Raw genomic sequence first — 14,130 nt, 5'->3', positions numbered from 1 at the left:
TGTAGAAAATGGCAAGATTTCATTCTTTCTTATGGTTGAATAATAGTCTGTTCTATATATAGACACACACTTTCGTTATCCATTCATCCATTGATGGACACTTAGGTTGTTTCCATATCTTGGCTATTGTAAATACTGCTGCTATGAACACAGGGGTGCAAATATCTTTTATTATTATTATTTTTTAAAATCAATTGCTTTTATTATGTGACTGTGAAATATCAACTCTACTGCCTCAAAAAAAGAATCAATAATTACTTTTATAACACTAAAGTCATTTGTAAACACAATATCTTTCTTGCACTTATGACTAATCCATTATAAACAAATGCCAATCTTAAAAACACAACTCCAGAATAAGTGCAGTTACACTGAGTGCAGATAAGAAAGCAAGGAGCTCATTGGCTATGCTACACCAAATAGATGAAAAGTAAAATTGATTTTATACTGGAGGTCTATATAAATAAATTAAAAAATCCTTTTTTCCCCTGTATGTATGCTTAGATTACTTGTACAAATAACTGAATGTTCCATTTCATTCACTTCAATGGGATGAACTCTTTAGAAAAAGAATGAAAAATGATTTGATAATCAGCTCCAAAATTTTATGCTTTTTTTTTCTGTGTCCATCAATTTCCTGACAGAGTTGTCATAAGCAGGAAAATCTTCTCAGTACATCGAGCAATTGAAGACTCAAGTAAAGCCTCAAAGTTCTTGAAGAACTCTGGCAAGTCATGTATATCCCATGTTGCTTTTGGTTTCCCACCTCTTTGCTTCAAATCCCCAGACAAGTTTCTTTTTTCACAAAAACTGTGAATTTTCAGCATCCTTTTTGGCTTTTACAAAGTTGTGGCAGGCAATTGCTTTGGCAATTTTTATACCAAGCTCTAGAATAGCTAGCTGGTTGTTGAGTTTCTCAGTCTTCTCAATGTTCCACACTTCCACAGCCTGTTCTATGCTCTTTTCAAGGCCCAAATTTTCAACTTTCTTTCCTTTTAACAGTGGAGGTCAAACCTCTCATTGACTCCAAAATACTAAGTTTCTTCCACTGGATTTCACTTGAAGACTGTTCATTACGAGATTCTTCTTCATTCTTTAATTTGCTCTTTCTGGAGTGTTTTCTTTTTTTCTTTCCTGATCTTGAAGTTGAAGTTTTTCTGTTAAGAATGCATTTTATGCAATTCTTGAAATTTATTCCACTATTTAAGGGAATTCCAGAGGGGCATTCTTCATGTGCATTTACATTTGCCTCTGCTTCAGTGTTTTGTCCATCTGTAGGAATATCTGAGATCTCTGTCTTTGTAAAGATCTCATCTTCTTTACCCACTTATAAGTTAAGTTCAGAGCTCTCTTATATGATCTCATCATCAGAATTCAACTCAACATCAATTTCACTTAGGTCAGGAGGTAGCAGCCCACTCTATAAGACCTTGTAGATATCTTTTAAATTAGTGTTTTCAAATAAATATCCAAACTTAAATTTCTGGATCATATGGTAGCTCTATTTTTAATATTTTGAGCAAATTCCATACTGTTTTTTTTACAGTGGGTGCACCAATTTACATTCCCACCAGCAAGTGCACAAGGGTTTCCTTTTATCCAGATCCTTGCTAACATTTTTATTTCTTCTTTTTGATAATAGTCATTCCAAAAGGTGTGAGGTGGTATCTCATTGTGACTTTGATTCACATTTCCTTGATCATTAATGATGTAGAGCATCTTTTCATGAACTTGTTGGCCATCTGTTTGCTTTTTTTGGAAAAATGCCTACTTAGACCTTCTGTCTATTTCCTAATCAGTTTTTAAAAATATTGAGTTGTATGAGTTTTAAAATGTATTTTGGATATTAGGCCCCTTATCAGATATATGATTTGCAATTATTTTCTACCATTCAGTAGGTTGCCTTTTCATTTTGTTGATGGTCTCCCTTGCTATTCAGAAACCTTTTAGTCTGTAAGTCACGTGGTACAGCCAAAAAATATCACTCAAAATGCTAACTATCATCTTGCTGAAGTGTGTTGTAATCTTTTCGCTGGTGGAGTAGCTTGCCTCCATGTTGATGGTTAATGATTGATCAGGGTGGTGGCTGGGGCTGATGGCTGATGGTTGGGGTGCCTGTGGCAATTAAAATAAGACCACAATAAACTTCACTGCATCAACTGACTCTTTCTTTCTTGAAAGATTTCTGTGTGTCATGTAATGCTGTTTGATAGCATTTTACCCACAGTAGAACTTCTTTCAAAATTAGTCAGTTCTCTCAAACCCTGCCTTGGATTTATCAACTAAGTTTATGTAATTTTCTAAATCATCTGTTGTCATTTCCACAGTCTTCACCAGGAACAGATTTCATCTCAAGAAACCACTTTCTGTTCATCCATGAGAAGCAACTCCTCATCTATTAAAATTTAATCATGAGATTGCAGCAATTCAGTCACATCCTCAGGCTCTACTTCTTTTTATTTATTTTTTAATTGGGGGAAAATTGCTTTACAATATTGTACTTGTTTCTGCCATACAATAATGCAAATCAGCAAGAAATATACTTACATCACCTCCCTCTTGCAGGCTCCATTTCTAAGTCTAGTTCTTTTGCTATTTCCACCGCAGTTGATGTGACTTCCTCCACTGAAGACTTGAACCCTCAAAGTTGTCCGTGAAGGTTGGAATCAACTTCTTCCCAACTCCTATTAATGTTGATATTTTTATGCCTTCCCATGACTCGTGAATGTTCTTAATGTTACCTAGAATAGTGAATCCTTTCCAGGAAATTTTCAATTGACTGCCCAGATCCATCAGAGGAATCACTATCTATGGCGTCTATAGTCTTACAAAATGTACTTCTCAAATAATAATACTTGAAAGTTGAAATGACTCCTTGATCCATGGGTTGCAGAATGGATGTTGTATTAGCAATTTAAAAACAACATTTATTGCTTGTAGACTTTTTGATGATGAACATTCTGACTGGTATGAGGTGATATCTCATTGTAGTTTTGATTCGCATTTCTCTAATAATGAGTAACACTGAGCATCTTTTCATGTGTTTGTTAATCATCTGTATGTCTTCTTTGGAGAAATGTCTGTTGAGGTCTTTTTCCCACTTTTTGATTGGGTTGTTTGTTTTTCTGACATTGACTTGTATGAGCTGCTTGTATATTTTGGAAATTAATCCTTGGTCAGTTATTTCATTTGCTATTACCTTTTCCCATTCTGAGGACTGCCTTTCACCTTGTTTATTGTTTCCTTTGCTGTGCAAAAGATTTTAAGTTTAATTAGATTCCACTTGCTTATTTTTGTTTTCATTTCCATTACTCTAGGAGGTGGGTCATAGAGGATCTTGTTGTGATTTATGTTATAGAACATTCTGCCTGTGTTTTCCTCTAAGAGTTTTATAGATTCTGGTCTTACAGTTAGGTCTTTAATCCATTTTGAGTTTATCTTTGTGTATGGTATTAGGAAGTGTTCTAATTTCATTCTTTTACATGTAGCTGCCCAGTTTTCCAAGCACCACTTATTGAAGAGGCTGTCTTTGCCCCATTGTATATCCTTGCCTCCTTTGTCAAAAATAAGGTAGCAATAGGTGTGTGGGTTTATCTCTGGGCTTTCTATCTTGTTCCACTGGTCTATATATTTCTGCTTTTGAAACAGGCATTTCTCCAAAGAAGACATACAGATGCCTAACAAATACATGAAAAGATGTTCAACATCGCTCATTATTAGAGAAATGCAAATCAAAACTACAATGAGATATCACCTCACACTGGTCAGAATGGCCATCATAAAAAAATCTAGAAACAATAAATGCTGGAGAGGATGTGGAGAAAAAGGATCCCTCTTGCATTGTTGGTAGGAATGTAAATTGATACAGCCAGTATGGAAGACAGTATGGAGATTCCTTTAAAAAACTAGGAGTAAAACCACCATCAGTTCAGTTCAGTTCAGTTCAGTCGCTCAGTCGTGTCCGACTCTCTGCGACCCCGTGAATCACAGCACACCAGGCTTCCCTGTCCATCACCAACTCCCGGAGTTCACCCAAACTCATGTCCATAGAGTCGGTGATGCCATCCAGCCATCTCATTCTCTGTCGTCCCCTTCTCCTCCCGCCCCCAACCTTTCCCAGCATCATAGGACCCATCAATTCCACTACTAAGCATATACCCTGAGGAAACCAAAATTGAAAAAGACACATGTACCCCAATGCTCATTGCAGCACTATTTACAATAGCTAGAACACGGAAGCAACCTAGATGTCCATCAACAGATGAATGGATAAAAAGTTCTAATGAGGTTCTAATAAGGTGGATGAATCTAGAGCCTATTATACAGAGTGAAGTAAGTCAGAAAAAGAAAAACAAATACCGTTTACTAGCACATATATATGGAATCTAGAAAGGTGGTACTGATAAAATTATTTGCAGGGCAGCAATGAAGACACAGACAGAGAGAACAGACTTATGGACATGGGAGAGTGGGGAAGAAGGAGAAGGTGGGATGCATATAGAGAGTAACATGGAAAATTACATTACCATATGTAAAATAGCAGATGGGAATTTTCCGTATGACTCAGGGAACTCAAACCTGGGCCCTGTAACAACTTAGAGGAGTGGGATTATGAGGGAGGTTGGAAGGAGGTTTAAGAGGGAAGGGACATATGTATACCTATGGTCGATTCTTGTTGGTGTTTTAAGAAACCAACATAATTCTGTAAAGCAATTATCCTTCAATTAAAAAATAATTAAAAATGCAAAAAAATTTAAAGTAAAAACAACATTAATCTCATTGTACATTTCCACCTGAGCTCTTGGGTGACCAAGAATAGTAATATTTTGAAATTACTGTCAATGTGTTTAATCATTTCTAGTTTTTGATTTAAAATGAGTTAAGTGTGGAGCTTTACTCCACCAGGGAGCTTCCCTGGTGGCTCAGATTGTAAAGAATCTGCCTGCAATGCAGGAGACCTGGGTTTGGTCCCTGGATCAGGAAGATTCCCTGGAGAGAAAAGTGTGACTCTTCCTTTTACTTGAACCCTTAGAAGCCATTGTAAGGTTATTAATTAGCTTAATTTCAAATTTTTTGTCTCTCAGGGAATAGAGAGGCCTGAGTAGAGTGAGAGAGATGAAGGAATGGCTGGTTGGTTGAGCAGTCAGAACACACACAAAATTTATTGATTATTAACTTAACCATCTTATATGGGCATGGTCTGTGGTGCTCCAAAGCAATTACAGTAGTAACATCAAAGATCACTGATCAGATAACCATGATCAATATAATAATAATGAAAAAGTTTGAAATATCGAGGGAATTATTTTGATAATACGACAGACATGAAATGAGCAAATGCTTTTGGAGAAATGGTGCCAATATACTTGCTTGGATGCAGGGTTGCCATATTTTTCACAATTAGTGAAAAACACAGTATCTGTGAAGCACAGTAAAGCAAAGGACAATAAAACAAGATATGCCTGTAAAGTCACCATGCTCTACGTTAGATCCTCAGAACTTATTCACTTTGTAACAGAAAGTTTTCACTCTTTGACCAACAATCCAAGCGTCCATGAATTCATGAATGAGTAAAGAAAATGTGGTATAACTATACAATTGAATTTTATTCAGCTATGAGAAAGAAAGAAATTCTTCTATTTGTGACAAACAAATGGACCTGGAAGACATTATGTGTGAAGTAAACCAGACACGGAAAAATGAATACTTTATTACTTATATGTGGGATCTAAAAAAGTCAAACTCACAGAACCAAAGACTACAATGGTGGTTACCAGGGGCTGAAAGAGGGAAACGGCAGATGGGGGACTTTCAGTGTTAAAAGTAAGAACGTCTTGGGTCTAGTTGTCCTAAACCAAATTGCCCTAAAACTAGCATCCTTCTGAGCAGATAGGGTGACAGGGCCTGAGGAATGCTTTATAACACTTTGGTTAGGTGAAAGTCATGAGTGAGTGAGTGAGTGAAAGTCACTCAGTCGTGTCTGACTCTTTGTGACCCCGTAGACTATACAGTCCATGGAATTCTCCAGGCCAGAATACTGGAGTTGGTAGCCTTTCCCTTCTCCTGGGGATCTTCCCAACCCAGGGATTGAACTCAGGTCTCCCGCATGGCAGGCATATTCTTTACCAGCTAAGCTATCAGGGAAGCCCTGATGAAAGTCATATGTTATCCTTAATTGGGATAGCAGAAAACCATTCAGAAAGGAAGCCAGAAGGAAAAAAAATTCTGAGGTTTATTGGGCAATTAAAGCCATTGTCAAGATGCCGGTGAATGAGAAACTGTCAGGGATGACAAGGAATGTCTTTTAGTATAAACATGGACCTTATAAGTGATAATCCATAGAAGAAATTTTTGGAAGTAGTGGCAGTTTTGCTTCAGAGCTTAAGGAATGCTCATATAAACTAGGAAATGGGGTAGGATTGGGTTCCTGGATCTCTTAGTGTAGGACTAGTTTGGTGACTCACTCCATTTTGAGGCTGATAGAGGTTATCACACCTAGATTTGAAATGACCAATTGTAGTTAAATTTCCTTTGTGACCTGTATTCAAGATAAGGCATTCATTCGATTGTTTACTGAATGGCTATAATAAACTTGGCCATATGCTAGAGTGTGTTAGGGATAAAATGATAAACAACATCGATGTGACCCTTACCTTTATGGTAGGTAATTATTTAAATGCTGTAAGAGAAGTATGGGGCCTCAGAGAGAATATATGAGAGACACCCAATATGCCTTTTGAACCTGGGAAAGCTTTCCAGGGGAAACGAGGTCTAAGCATAAGCCTGGAGGGGTTAGCTAAGTGATCAGATGCATGACAGGCATCCCAGGCACAGGGAACAGTTTGAGCAAAAACAAGGAAGAGAAGACATGCATTTGGAGAATTATGGTATGGTCCAGTATAACTAGTTCAGTTCAGAGTAGGCTGTAATTCTCCAAGTGTGATCCACAAACCATTTGCATCAGAATTACATGGGCTGCTTATTAAAAAAATGAAGGGTCCTTGTGGGGGGTGGGAGGTGAGCTGGATGAATTGAGAGATTGGGAGTGACACACATGCTGTATTGATGCTATGTATAAAATAGATAACTAATGAGAGCCTATTGTATTGTATAGTTCAAAGAACTATACTCAGTGCTCTGTGGTGACCCTAAATGGGAAGGAAATCCAAAAAAGAGGGAATATATTTAAACATATAGCTGATTTGCTTTGCTGAACAACAGAAATTAACACAACATTGTAAAACAACTGTACTCCAATAAAAATGATGCTCGGAGCTGGTGCACTGGGATGAACCAGAAGGGTGGAAGGGGGGTTCAAGATGGGGAACACATGTACACCCAGGGCAGATTCATGTCAATGTATGGCAAAACCAATACAATAATGTAAAATAATTAGCCTCCAATTAAAATAAATAAATTTAAAAGATAAATAAAAAATGAAGAGTTCCAGATTTACTGTATCTCTGTGGTAGCATCTGTAAATGTGGGTTTCAATTTATTTTCTTGGTGATTATGATGCACTATAATGTTCTATTAGTCTACACAGTAAGCACCCATACATTCATGTATCAAGAAAAATAATATGAATGTGAACTTTTGTGTGTGTGTGTGCATTTAGGAGCTAACTCTTCAATCTTTCTCATAATTTGGAAGACTTCTCTTCCTAAGGCCAAAGTCTCTAGGGCTCAGTTACCCTAGGTCTCTCTGCTAGGCTGAGGTGATCAATATCTGGGTACACTTATAATCCATTTTGGGTACATTGATTGGGAAGCTCTGCTGTTGACTATGAAAAGGAGTACAGATTTTGTCTAATAGGCAATGATCCACTGAAAGGTTTTAGGAAGAAAGAGACTTGAACTGATTTGTTGTTTAGAAAAATTATTCAGTTCACAAGAGACTGGATTAGAGTAGGGGCAAGATTGAAAATGGGGGGATTTGTTAGGAGAATATTGCAATAGTAAAGTCTTCAACTCATCTGGCTTGATAAATAAAAATACATTGTTTTTTTTTCAAGAGTTAGAGGTTAGCAACACTTTCCTCATCCCTCTATTTTCTCTATGCCTGATAAAATGAGACACTGTCCTGAATGTCAGGAGCTTCAAGGAGAAGATTTTGTTTCATATTTGAACTTAACTGATTACTATGGAAAACGTTCATCCTCACACCTAAAGTTTCTTAAATTAGAAATATGGGAAACTGAAGGTAATGGAGGTCTTCCCTTATGATTGGCTCTGGGTTCTGTCCTTGGGACCCCCTTTATTGAATGGGAGAGGTAAGATCAGAATTCCTGAGATAGAACACAAAATCAGAATTCAGGAAAATGCCAATTGGTGCATAAAACTGAAGAAGCAGAAGTGCGAGAGCGCAAGAAAGAGCTGGCGATGGAGAAAAAGTACCCAAGATAAATGAGACATATTCTGGCTGACTCCTCTCCTGCTCTGCCAGTTCCCTTGAATCTGTAGACAGTGATTCCTTGCTTCTGTGGATGGTAACCGAGACTAAGGTAATCTCAAGGTCACAAAGGGATCTGCAGAGGGTAGTGGTGTATGAGCTTAGGGATTTGAAAAGCTACTTGTCTATGAATCATTTCTCATTTGGAGAGGGACTGATTCATTTGGGGAGGAACCTGGCTTCTGGAGATGTGTGGTGTGGTTTGATCCCCTGGAGCCTGCATGGCCTGCTCAGGGGCAGTCTTGTCACCCTAATTAAGACTTTTGCTGCAGGTAAAAGAAACAGCTCCTGCTATCCACAGTAAATTAGTCACAAAGAAACCTGCTCCTTGTTCTGTCTCCTGGCTTCCCATAAATGACTGAAGCCCAGTCTTGGAATTGGTATGTACTGTTAATTATTTCAAGAGCTGACATTGCTTGCTCATAGTAAAAGTGTCATGAAATTACTGTAAGGTTGCATGAGTTTGGGCCATAAATCTTATTCACTTCAGCTACATCTCATATCTTAATTCACTAGAGTATAAAATGCCATTTACACTGGTTCATAGTTCACTTAATCATAATTAAATGACCTCAGAGAGTAGTAATTTGTTGAGGCTCTGGCTTTGATGTGACACAAATAACAAAGTTGGTTAGTCATGTGAACAGGTTCCTCCATACTTTTACACTGGCCACAGACCTTGTGGAGTACATAATGTTGGCTTTTTGGTGTGGGCATGTACTCTGGTTACATGGAACATCTGGGCTACAGATGTGGTTGAGGAGACCAGCTAAATTGTCCCCTCTGCAATTTCGTGGAACCATCTTCTGTCCCCTCTAGGACTTCCCTTGTTTCCTTTCAGGTCTTCATAGGATGAGTGTTTACCCAGTGTTGAGCCTAGATAAGAGATGACTAGGGCACTTCCTTTTTAGCTTCTCATCCTTGTGTTATTTATTCTCTTTCTAAAATGACGAAGGGATCAGTGGCTCAAGGGCTTTCAGACTTTACCTCCAGGTGTAAGTCTCCCTAAGCTCATGTCCCTAATCATGATGTGTTTTTTTGGATCTAGATTCTCAAGACCAACAGCTCTGGGTGCCATTACTATTTGGACACACCACTTAACTTGGCACAACTTTGTTGTATTCCCATCAAAATGGATTCCTCTCATCATCTTTGTCATCATCAGGGGCACTTACCATCCTTGTAACCTCCCAAGTTCTAACCCCTGAAGCTCGTGTTAAGTAGAATAGTTCCTCCAAATCCCTGTAGATGTTTGTTCCTTAATCTCAGAAGCTTTGAATATGTTAAGATACATGAAAAAGAATTAAGGTTGCTGGAGTTAAGGAATTAAGATTGCTATTCAGCTGGTCTTTAGATGGAGAGAGTCTTCTGGATTATCTGGTGGGCCCAATGTAATCACAAGTGTCCTTAAAAGTGGAAGAGGAAGGCAGGGGGAGAGTTACAGGCAAGTGGGACTAGAGGGTCAGAGAGAAGCAATGCTGCTGGCTTTGAAAGTGGAGGAAGAGGGTCATAAGGCAAGGAATGTGGGTGGCTTCTAAAAGGTGGAAAGGGCAAGAAAAGAATTCTCACCTAGAACCTCCAAAAAGAAAGGCAGCTGATTTATATCTTGATTTTAACCCAGTGAGACCCACATCAGAATTTTGACCTACACAACTGTAAGATAATAAATATATGTTGCTTTAATTCACCAAGTTTGTGGTCATTTCTTATAGCAGCAATAACACAAAGCCAATTTTGACTTTTTTCTTTCATCATATCTAACTAAATGATACATCTTGTGAATCTCTTTTCAGCCACACCTCTTAGATTCTTATCATAACTTATCTTGATATTTTCCACTTGCTATACAACTTGGTTTGCTGCATGGACTCCAAGATTCTTTGCTCCAAATGATCCTATATATTGATACTAGAAGAATTATTGCCAAATATGATTTTCATCATATCATTCTTACTCAAGAATAAGTTATGGCCTTATATTGCCTCAGTTCCAAAATTCTTATTCTGGTCTCCAAGGATTCACTGTTAGAGTATGGAATTTATAGGAAATCACCTTGCTATCTGTAAGTCATTTATGTCATTTATATCAATGTAAGGAATTGCTGTTAAAAATATTGCTTGCTAAATGAGGCCAATATCTTGCTTTCTTCCTTGTTCATTGAAGTTAGTTTCACACAGGGAAGACGCCTAAGACATAACTCTGTGCTTACATCCACCATACTATTGTTTTATAAGTGCTATCAATAGCTCAGTTTTTTAAAAGCTTTTTTTTTTTTTTTAAAGAAAAGATTCCTGTTTCAGTTATCTATTACTACACAGTACCCCAAAACTTGGTGGTTTTAAAAAACAACAATTTATTCTACTTATGATATTGTGGGTTGTCTGGGTGGTTCTTTTCCAGTGATATTTGTTGGAATCATTCTTATGTCTGAGTTCAGCTGGTGTTCAAGTTGGGAGGTTCTCCTTCATGTCTTTTCTCTCTTTGTGTGATGTCTTATCTTTTAAGGCCTTCCTGTGACCCCTGCAGTGAAAACTCGGGGTTTTAACCACTGGACCACCAGGGAAGTCCCTCAGAGCCTTTCTAAATAGCCTCTTTCTTTCTCCAGTAGGATTAGCCCAGGCTTTGTTACAGGCTGGGCTCCAGGAAGGAGCATTCCAAGAAGACAAGCCTCTATTTGTATCATGCTTGCTAATATTCTATTGGCAAAAACAAATCATGTAGCTAAGCCCAGAGTTAATACTGAGAACTACCCAAGGGCGTAAACACTGGGAAGAGTGGTTCATTGGAAGTTAGCTATCAATACAAGTCTACAATAGTTCCCTCTCTCTCTTTTTTTACATCTTTTTTTTTTTGTCTTGTAGGCTCTTGGTTCCCTGACCAGGGATTGAGCCTAGGCCATGGCAGTGAAAGCAGTCAGGGAATTCCCCTACATTTGTTCTCTTCTTTTAAACCAATAGACTATTTTTAGAACAGATTTAGGTTTATAGAGAAGTTGAGCCTATAGTGTGGAGAGTTCCTGCTTACCCCTCCCCAACAGTTTCTCTTTTTCTTATTTTTTTTGACAAATAAAACTGTATATATTTAAGGTATGCAATGTGATGTTTTGATATGTGTATACATTGTGAGATGATTATGGCAATCAGATTAATTAGCACCTCCCATTGTTACAATTTTGTGTGTTTATCATGGGAACACTTGAGATCTACTTTTTTAGCAATTTTTAAATGTATAATACTGTCTTACTAGCTATAATTACCATGTTGTACATTAGGTCTCCAGCACTTACTCATCTTATAGCTGAAAGTTTGTGCCCTTTGATCACTATCTCCTCTTTCTCCCCACACCTGAGACTCGGTAATCACCCTTCTACTATATGTCACTGTAAGTATGACTTTTTTTAAAAAAGATTCTACATATAAGTGAAATCATGTGGTGATGGTCTCCCTGTGTCTGGCATATTTCACCTAGCATAATGTCCCCTAGGTTTATCTATGTTGTCACATGGATTTCCTTCTTCTTAAAGGTTTAGTAGTATTGCATTAGTGTGGTCACTTATTACAATTGATGAACCAATATTGATACATTATTATCAACTGAAATCCATAGTTTACATTAAGTTCACACTTTGTGTTATATAGAGTTCCATGGGTTTTGACAAATGCACAATGTTGTGTATCCAACATTACAATATCATACAACATAATTTCATCTCCCTAAAAATCCCTTGTGCTCCACCTATTAATCCCTCCCTCCACCCAGTCCCTGGCAACCACTAATCTTTTGCCATCTCCATAGTTTTGCTTTTCCAGTATGTCATATTGAAATAATACAGTAAGTAGCCTTTCCAGGTGGGCTTCTTTCACTTAGAAAGATGTACTTAAGTTCCCTGTCCTTTTTGTTGGCATTTGATGTCACAAGCAGGCCAGAGGTAGACCTGACTATAGCCTCAGGGCCTTCTCCCACTTGGGATTTCTGCTAGGCATTGTTTTTGAGACATTTGAATAGCTTTTCACAAGGAACACAGACAGGATGGGAAAATAAGCAAACAATTGTGCCAGCCACTGGATGTGCCTGCCTAAATTCTGAATAACAGCTGTGGCAGATTGTTAAAGTAATTATCCCTAATGAGTCATGTCTCCTGGGATCTATGCACTTTTATGGTTCTTTCTCATATTGGTGCTTGGCTAAGTAACTTGCTTTGGCCACTGGAATATTAGCAAATGTGACACAAACAGAAGCTTGAAAAATCTTTTTGATGTGTGGTTGTCTTTCTTGCTCAGGGAATTCTTTTACCACCATAAGAAAAAGACCAGACTTTGAGGATGAGAGATTTTGAGGATGAGTGACCACATTGAGAAGCCCAGCTCACAGGCAGTACCCACTGCCACATATATGAAGAAGGGCGTCTTAGACTACCCAACCCAGATAGCTATCAGATAGCTATAGCCACATGAGTGGCCCAAGAGAATCCAGCAGAAACATCACCCTGCTAAGTTCTGCCCCGATTTCTGATTCCCAACATTTGTGGACACAATTAAATGGTTGTTTTGTTACTAAATTTTGAGGTGGCTTGTTACATAGCAATAAATATTTGCTACAATAGCTATCTAAATTTGAGTTAACTGTTATGGGTCATTGGCTAAAACTGGTTTGCCTATAAATGTCCTGCCAGAACCTGTCTGAGTAATCAGAGAATCACAGTTAAATATTGAAGGAACCCAAAATTTATTTGTAGCTATTGTGTTTCTGCTTCCATATCATAGCATAGTGGTTAAGAGAACATACCTTGGAGTCAGACTTCATGGGTTTTTATTGCAGCTCCTGTATGTACTTACTAGCTGTGTGACCCTGGAAAAGTTATTTAACTTCATTGTGCTTCAATTTCCTCATCTGTAAAATGAACTTTATCACCTATATCTTAAGGCTAAGATGATTAAAATTATATGATTCATATAAAGCACTTATAATAGTGCCTAGCACATATGCTCAATCAATATTGACTTTTAAAAAATTATGTAATATAGACAGTGTTTCAATGGCTCAGACGGTAAAGTGTCTGTCTACAATGCAGGAGACCCGGGTTCGAGCCCTGGGTTGGGAAGATCCCCTGGAGAAGGAAATGGCAATCCACTCCAGTATTGCCTGGAAAACCCCATGGACAGAGAAACCTTGTAGGCTACAGTCTATGGGGTCACAAAGAGTCGGGCACGACTGAGTGACTTCACTTTCTTTCAAAGTTACCATCCTCCATCTGGGTGGGAGTTCCAGTTCTATAGAACTCAAAGACACTGTTATGCATATTTCTTTGAGTAGAAACCAGGACCCTGTCTCAAGGCTGTACTACCATTTGATTGTTTCTCCTCTGTTTCTGTATCTCCTCCCTTCCCTGATTAGCAATTGTTTGAATCCACCCTTTGGAACTCAGGGAAGGTGAAGGAGGCTGAATGAAGTCTATATCTTACAGATAAGAAATGAAGAACACATAACAGATCTGTACTCCAAAGCCCCACAGAGTCCTGCTCAGTTTTAATTTAAGGAACTGGGCAACTATGACTGTGATAACTTCCTGTCAAAATGGGGCATACATAGAACTGCCTCAGCTTGGAGAATAGACACTGAATTGGAAGTATTCCTGAGTTCCAAGTCCTAGATCTGAGTCTTGTATGATTAAAATCTCAA

At 38.1% G+C, this 14,130-nt stretch overlaps 1 pseudogene; it reads right to left on the bottom strand.

Annotated features, from left to right (window-relative positions):
* Window positions 1-732: 732 nt before the first annotated feature.
* LOC129563929 (protein FAM204A pseudogene) lies at window positions 733-2,055 on the bottom strand (annotated as a pseudogene).
* Between the last annotated feature and the right edge of the window lie 12,075 nt (window positions 2,056-14,130).

This window comes from Moschus berezovskii, chromosome X (genome assembly GCF_049115385.1).
Source record: "Moschus berezovskii isolate FMDL1 chromosome X, NW_MosBer_1.0, whole genome shotgun sequence".
Classification (NCBI taxonomy): Eukaryota; Metazoa; Chordata; class Mammalia; order Artiodactyla; family Moschidae; genus Moschus; species Moschus berezovskii.
Note: the sequence above shows the minus strand (reverse complement) of the source record. Positions and strands in the feature narration are given on the sequence as shown.